This window comes from Fukomys damarensis, unplaced genomic scaffold (assembly GCF_012274545.1).
Source record: "Fukomys damarensis isolate Sample0158 unplaced genomic scaffold, DMR_v1.0_HiC HiC_scaffold_39, whole genome shotgun sequence".
Lineage (NCBI taxonomy): Eukaryota > Metazoa > Chordata > Mammalia > Rodentia > Bathyergidae > Fukomys > Fukomys damarensis.
This window is the reverse complement of record NW_022900951.1, coordinates 82,458,180-82,466,512: the sequence shown is the minus strand read 5'-3', so window position 1 is coordinate 82,466,512 and position 8,333 is coordinate 82,458,180. Positions and strand designations below refer to the sequence as shown.

The window sequence follows — 8,333 nt, the reverse complement described above, 5'->3', positions numbered from 1 at the left end:
TTGTTTATTTTTTGTTTTTTGAGACAGGGTCTCACTATGTAGTTGAGACTGACCTGGAACTCATTTTGTAACCCAGGCTGGTCTCAAACTCTCAGTGATCCTCCTGCTTCAGCCTCCCAAGTGCTGGGATTACAGGCATGCGCCACCACACTTGGCTACCGCACCATCTTTTGTAAATTATTTTACAAAATTTTTACATATTTCTAAAATTTTATATCATTTCCTCATAATGAGAATAATCCAACCTTGCTATTTTAAAATGGAGATATGTTATACATAGAAGATTAAAATTTTTTCTCTCCAGTCCCATTGATGTTTGCAATTTAAAAAGTAGCACATATATTTTCAGATTTCTCTTGAATGTAATAATGCACATACATTCTTTTTTGTAAAAGATGTCACTGTATGATGTAGGTATCTAGAAATTTGCTTATTTTTAGACTATACCTTGGATATCTTTTCTTATCTTTGCATCTGGAGTTAGTCCATTCCTTTTACAGCTAAATAGAATTCAATATTGTAAATTAATATCCTATGTGACTATTACATGATTTGTTTTACAATTCGTCTGAATCCTTTATCAAGAGTATACAGGTAAATATCTTCTGTTTGAACCAGTGTCTGGACTGTGGGCCTATATTAACTGCTAGAAAAGCACAAGCAACCAGGTAACCAGCTTCTTCAATCTACAAAAAAAAAAATCCAACCTCAGCTAAAGACAATGGTGCGTGTGTGTGTGTGTGTGTGTGTGTGTTCAAGCGCTTTAAGAAATAGATGACTAACTTTTCAGCTCCATTAAGGTTTCTGAAAAACTCTTAAAAGTACACAGAATCTAACATATTATTAGTACTCCAACTCCTGAGTCTTTTATTACTTATATTTGAGCCTAATTCATTGCTTTTTTTTCTTTCATTACATATACAGATTTGAATATATCATTTAAAATTAGCGATTGACCTGCATATTTGAACATCACTTTATGTTTATTGTTTACACCATTTTGGAAAAGGTAATCCCTCCACAAACAATTTTAAATTTTCATTTCAATTATTTTATGGTATTGTAGTTGCTAGGTGACTTATAAAAGGAAATAGAAAATTAGTCCTTTGTTCCGTTGACATGTTTTACTCCTAGAAACCCTTTATTACTAGTCATACTTGTTGTTTTTTATATTAAATGCCTCTCATGTTTATAATCTCTTGGATATTTTTATTATAATACAAAAAGGAATATACTATTCTCTTGATAGAGGTATAAACATCACCTTTTCATATCATTAAAAAGGCAATTTATTTAAACATTGAGTATTGCCTGACAAACTCAATTCTCAGAGGTAGATGAAGCTGCATAATTATATAATACTTTAGATTATTATACAAATTCCACCAAAACAAAGAGATTTGTTAGAAACACAATGAACATTTGCAGAGTAATATAAAAATAATATCCCTAACAAATTTTCATTTAGGATTATCATATCACTTTTTTCAAAATAAGAAAGCTTTATTTAACACAGCCATTACTGCTTTTTGACTAACAACAAAATGCCATATTTTAAAGTTAGCTTCTGAAACCTCATGAAGTATTTTTCCCTGACAGGTTTAATCGGATCACCATTTTCCCCACTCTGGTTTCTAGAGGAATAAAAAAAAAATCCAAGTATTAATTCCCTCACAGAAATGAGACTCACGAAAAGACACCTGTTTCCATTACTCCAAAGCAGCATTCTCTTTTCACCTTTATACCAAATCCTCTAGAAGTCTCCGAAAATAACTCATTTTGACTACAGCCCTTACCTCTAAGCTTCTCTTCAGCTGAAGCCTCCTCAGTCTGTACCACGGTCCTTCCCCGCAAACTGCCAGTTTAGCGAGCTTCCAAGCTTAAAAGATGCTCCGCCCACTCTCTGTGATAGAGGAACGCAGGTCTTTGCTCAGGGAGAAGAGTCACCAAGTTAAACCAAAGCTCTGTTAAAGAGAAGAAACGTACCATTTTTTTGAATTTTAAAGCTTAGTGGCAAGATATCTGTTCAAGTTTCATTCAATACCCTAGGGTGAGAGATTTCCTGGAAAAATAATTTTTAAAGAAGGGATAATTTTTTTTGTAATAAAAACAGCATTTCAAACATTTCTTGCTTTTTGTTCCAGCCCTCTCTTGTATTTTATTTCTGGTAGATTTAAGACTAATCGAGTTCTACACAATAACAACAAAAGCAATAAAACATGCTAAGTATCTTGATTGGGATAGCAATGAATTGGTATTTAATTTGTGTTAGAAGTAATTCTTTATAGTTTTGAATTGGAACCTAAGACAAAATGTCTCTCCTTTGCTTTGAGTTTGTTATGCTTGCTTACTTTGGTAATTGCTGAGGAAAACCTCTCAAAAGCTGATTTTACTTAAATCAGAAAAAAATCCTATCAATGGTAGGACTCTGGTGAACCAAATTTAGAAAACACCCATGAATGTAGAAGTGTTTTTTAATGTAAGTGATTAAACAGAAACATCTTTAAGGTGGTTTTTATATTTCAATAAGAAAGAAATAAAAAAAAAAGGAAATAAGTTGGGGCTTTGGCTCAGTGGTTCCACCGCCTGCTTCGCAAGCACAAGGACCCAAGTTCAATCCCTGGTAGCAAAAAAAGAAAAATGCATGGAGCACATGGATGTGACTTTGTTAGTGGTTCTGTGGCCTGACTTGCAAACACAAGGACCCGAGTTCAATCCCCGGTACCCCCCAAAAAAAGGAAAGAAATGAATAAGAGAGTGGAGAAAGGGCCAAGGGACACAAGCAAACAATTCACTAATTACTGTTACTCCTGATAGTTACTTTTCAGCGAAGAAAGCAGTGCATGCAACTTTGAGGGCTGCTTTTTCTTCATTACAGAGACAGGATTCTCTATATCTTGGCTATTGCGAATAGTGCTGCAATGAACATGAGCTGCAGATACCTCTTTGAGATAGTGTTATTGTTTTCTTTGGATATGTACTCAGAAGTGGGATTGCTGGATCATATGGTAATTTGATTTCTGGAAACTTTGTGCTATTTTCTAAAATGGATATATCAATTTGTATTCCCACCAACCATATGGAAGAGCTCCCTTTCCTCTACACCCTTATCAGCATTTGTTGTGCTGTGACTTTTACATAATAACTATCTATCGTAAGAAATATGAGGCGATATCTTAATGTGGTTTTGATTTATATTTCCCTGATTAGTGATGTTGAGCACCTTCTTCTATTTTAAAATAGGGTTGCTTTTAGCTACTGAATTTTGTTAATTCCTATATATTTTGGTCATGAGTTCTTTATAGATGTCTGGTCTACAAATACTTTCTCCTATCCTTGAGTTGTCTTTTCATTTTATTGATTGCTTCCTGTGTTGTGAAAAGATATTTTGGTTTGATGTAGTCCCACTTGTACATTTATGTGACTTTTAATAGTAATTTCTTTTGTAGGCTCAGATATAATTTCAAAATTGAAAGTATATCAATACTGCAACTCTATAAAAATATTTTCTGCTCATGAGAGTCTGTACAAAATTGTCAAATCATTTCTGCTAATGTGTATCAAGAATGAAAAACTGAATACCATTGTTCATTGAGAAATAGAAACCTTAGGAACAGAGAACTGATAAACTTTGTTTTTTTAAAAAATGTTCAAGACCATGAGAAACATTATTATTTAGACTAAACTGAATCTCTGAGAAGTTGCTTTTTTATTTTTGTTATCATTTTTTGTTTTTTTAGTATTAAATGTTTTAAAAAACAGTAATCATAAACATGCCAAAATATAAAATATTGAAAATAGAAATGTTGGCAAGGATGAGGAGCAAAAAATAAAATTCATACAATGATGGCTGGTGTATACATTGAAACCAAGATTTCGGGAAATGTTTTGGCATTATTACCTAAAGCTAAACATTATAGAAGTCAACCGAAAGCCATTTAGGGCTTATAAGTGGACTAATGGCAAGTCTGAATTAACAGTAGAGAAATGAGCTCCACAGAATACAGTTGGGACTCCAGAGCCTACATTAAACTATCCAGCAAGGCATAGGAAGTAAATGTTTAGAATTTAGTTTTTTTCATTTTTATTTATTTTATGAGCTATTTATAAATAAGCTTTTAAATGCACACAACAAATTCTTACTTAATGCAATTAAGATTTTATAAAAAAGTCCAACTATTGGGGGCGAATGTAAAAAATCTGAGAATCGGGATAATTAAATACATGGAGATACAGGGCTATAAGCACACAACGCCTTCCCATTTGTCTTTTTTCTGGATGATTTGGGATTATCTTCTCATTGAAAGACTAATTAATTTGAACTTATTAAATTTCTCATATTCTGATTTCATTGCTCAGAAAAGTTGACACTACTCTCATGAAATGTTTAAGGTAATAATGAGAAACTGCATTATAATGAGGCAAGTTTTTAAAAAAAGGAATGGTTCTTATAAACTTCAGACAATGAGGTAAAATATGTGGGTAACAGCTATTTCATTAGACTCTAATATTATACAGGCAAGCTTTTAATACCAACAATTTTTGTTTTTTTTAATGTCGACCTTAATTTGATTTCTAGGTTCTTTATTGATTTCTAGATCATGAAAGTAATAAGTATAAAACAATCTTTATTTAATTTCTTATTTACATATGAAGTTATTTTTATAAAGAATGAATTAAAATTATAATAATGTATATATATATCATTTTCTAACATATTAAGAGGCTAATTATATTTTAAAGCTCAAGTTTAAGGCTTTCTGTAACATAAACTTACATGAGCTCATATATTTATTTATATGGGCCTATATATTTTAATACATATATAATGGTACAATAATTTAAATAGTATTTTTGGGAGAATAGAAAGTAGCAGGCTAAATAAAATAAAAAATAACCTTAGAATACACAATTTGTTCTCATAGTGAAATCATGTGAATTTATTATTTATTTTTCATTTATTCCTTCAAGACAGGAAAGGATTTAATGTTTAATCCATATGTAGATTGTCAATGCACAAGAATTAGTGCGCTTTTATGCCGCTTCAATTTGCTCACAGATTCTTTATTTCAGGAAAAGCTGCAGGTTTTATTTGCTGTGTCCCATTCTACTATATTTATTTTAAACATAGTATTGTCACTATAGTTAATTATATAGACATGGAAAAAGCCATTCTCTGTTTTGAGGTATTTATGTTTGAATTTTACTTGAGCAGCTAGTTTCCCTTAGCAGCCTCTTTTATCTTTCAATTTAACCATAAGTTTAAATAAAAATTTCAAGGTATCTCTCACTCCAAATCATCTTTTTCAGTTTGCAGATGGCTAGAAAATAATACAAAAGGTGTACTGCCCCACTTTATAAAAGAAAGGATAAAAATGTACTTACTTGTATTTGGCGTGCTCCATATTTTATAATTAGATGCACAATACTAGAAAAATTACTATCTTTTTCAGATAATGCACTGTCACCTCTTAAAGAGAAATTCATCTTCGCCTAGATTAACTCTGCACAACTAATCATTTATTGAAATAACTATGTTATGGTAACAATCTTTTCAGGATGGGTAAAAGCCTGTTATTATTCATGTATGATGGAAAACACAACACTTTACAAATACATGCATAAGAATTCATTCCTCCTTTATTATTTCTTGTTTCCTAATGATGAGCGCATATTATGAAAGATTTTAAAAGCTCTCGAGATTTGTTAGTCAAATCTACAAAATGTTTTTACAATTACTTATGACAATTATTGTCTAAGCCTTTGACAAAGAGTCATGGTTAGGTCCATATGGTTATGTATATACCCAACAGGGAAGTGTTGCTCCTCCACTTTGATGCATTCAATCACTCTAATAAATTAACTAAAACCTATCAGTTTGGCATCCCGCCTATGAATTTAAGGGATCCTCTCATAAGGATTGGGCATTATGGAATAAAGATCTAGAAACAGCCTTATTGTGAAACGATGGTTTACAAAACATTTCATAATGAAATGGATTAAACAAAGGCCTGAGATTCAAAGTTTCCCAGGCTGTTTCAGTCCAGAAGCAGGGAACTTCAAAAGGTCAACTGCTAATCTCAAGACAAATGCAACAAAAATTAGTTACATGAGACTGAGGGAGGATTAAAAGAAAGGAATGAGAAAAATCTAATTGTGATTATTCACTTTGGGACATTTTAGGTACTGTGTTTAGTATTTACTAGTTTGATTTTATACCGTGAAATTTTTCTTTTTATTATTCTCATCCTATTTCTCCTCTTTTAAAAATTCTAATTCTCAAGATAACAGAATAACAAGGATATTTTACTTTTTAAGTGCTTTAAAGTTCAAATGATCAAAAAAGCAAAAGAGATTTTGTGTGCAGCTCATGGTATAAAATTTTAAGACGAAACAGAGTTAATTCTACAGATATCACAACAGATGGTATACCTCATCAGAATCCAGAAACATAAAATTTCCTATATATCTAGATATAGATATAGATATATTAAGAAATTTAGTGTAAAAAGACTGCAAATATGACTTTTTCAAGGGAATAAAAATTCAAAGAGGAGGATTCTGAATATATAGGATATTGTTCATTAAGCCCACTATTTAGCCTTTTTATGTTGCCAGGGAGGCATACAGCAGGATGGTTACATGTTTCCCATTTTCAATATGACATGCAGTATTTCAGATGTCAATTTATTTCCCATCTCTGCCATGTATTAGTTATGTAATTTAAAAAAAATTTAAACAAGAAATTAGTTTCATTTACATTTATGAATGGGCAGGAAAACAGGCTTTGGGGAAGGCATCTTGTTAAGAATAAGGCATTAAAAGAGCCAGCAAGGTATGTGTCAAACTGTACCAGTTTCCAGTAAATAAAAAGGAATTAGGTTTTATCATCAGCAACTTTTTCTTTGGGAATATTGTGGCATTTGTACTGTTTGTATGTTAGACAAACATTCCCTTTTTTTCTTCCTTACTATTTGGTAAAGTTCATTTTTAAAATATTAACAATAAGTGGAACCAACGAAAGAAAGCAGTGCTGGTTTTGACAATTATTGTCTAAGCAGTGCTGGTTTTGTGCCCAGCCATACCCTGAAGTCTGGCTACAAGTGTGAAAGTATAATTCTGGTTGGGAAAACTGGAGGAATTAGCCCTTTCTCTCCATAATTCTTTCCTTACAGGGTTCTCCTTTGCCAAAACTTGGAGGCTTTGTCTGCTTTTAATAATAAAGTGATGTAGCAAAAAATAAAAAAGTGATGGCAATTTCTTTTCAACGGTACGTTAAAAGTAACTGATGAATACTTGCCCTCTCAAAGTTTGGAGTAGTCCTCTAGTTGCATAATCAAAAATAAGCTTCCCTTTAGACGTACACCTCAGTTTTCTCTTGTATGAAATGTGTGCTCTAGTAATATCTACTTTTAGAGTTAGCAGAAATCATCAAAACGCTATAGTGGTTCACCAGAAAACAAATTCGTAAGTAACTCTAACAGAAATGTCATATTTAAAGGTAAAAATCAGTTAATCCTCATTGACAAGACCACCAAGGGACAAGAACGTGCTTGATAAAAATGTCCTCCTAGGAAAATGTGATAAATGTTCTATTGTCCAAAAAGCCCCTGTTTTATGAGAAGTGGAGAATTAATTAAAATGCAAGTGGTTATTTCTCTTCTGGAAAAGAGATCACAAAAAAGATGGTCAAAGGAAAAAAAAAACAAAAACAATCTCACCAAAATAAGAAATGGGCAAACTGTTCTGAGAGTTTGTTTTCTACTTAAGAAAAAAACAAAAAAACTGGCAATAAGGTGTTTGGCTGTGCTTCTAATCTCTATTGACTTTGTTTCATGCTTTCTCTATGTTTCTATTATGTACTGTTTCTGGAGAATAAACACTTAATCTCAAGCAGATATATTCTTAACATTTATTACTGAAATGTTCTGTTTTTAATCTTCCAAGTGATAGCGTGTTCTGTACTGCCACAATCTTCCTTTGTAACAACTGGCAAAAACATTATGTGTTTAAGATTATGTGAAAGGAAATCGTCTTAATTACTATGTTTATGTAAGCCTTCGTAGTCTCCAAATTTGTAATCATACCATTTTAGCTCCCTTTCTGATTTGAGATAATAAATATTTTTGTTATCTCAGTGGTTCCAATTCTGGTGAGTTAAGAAAATTTGACACATGCTGGAGATAAATTTGCCTACAACAAAATTTTATCAGGTGACAAACAAAGTCCACAGCAACCTCCCAGACACAGATGCTGTCTAAAAAGAAATGTCATCACCATAAGAAGGCAAGCTGGCTGAATGTCAGCTCATCTTAGGTACAAGAGCAAGAAGA

General features: G+C 32.1%; 1 protein-coding gene across 2 annotated transcripts in view; it reads right to left on the bottom strand.

Annotated features, from left to right (window-relative positions):
• Nucleotides 1-1,853, bottom strand: part of Pwwp3b (PWWP domain containing 3B) — a 29,506-nt gene extending 27,653 nt beyond the window's left edge. The window contains exon 1 of one of the 2 annotated variants that reach the window (XM_033760407.1): nucleotides 1,797-1,853. The gene's annotated coding sequence lies outside the window, so the exon portion shown is untranslated. The remainder of the gene's footprint in view (nucleotides 1-1,796) is intronic. The other variant, XM_033760408.1, reaches the window with a different exon arrangement.
• Nucleotides 1,854-8,333: the final 6,480 nt, after the last annotated feature.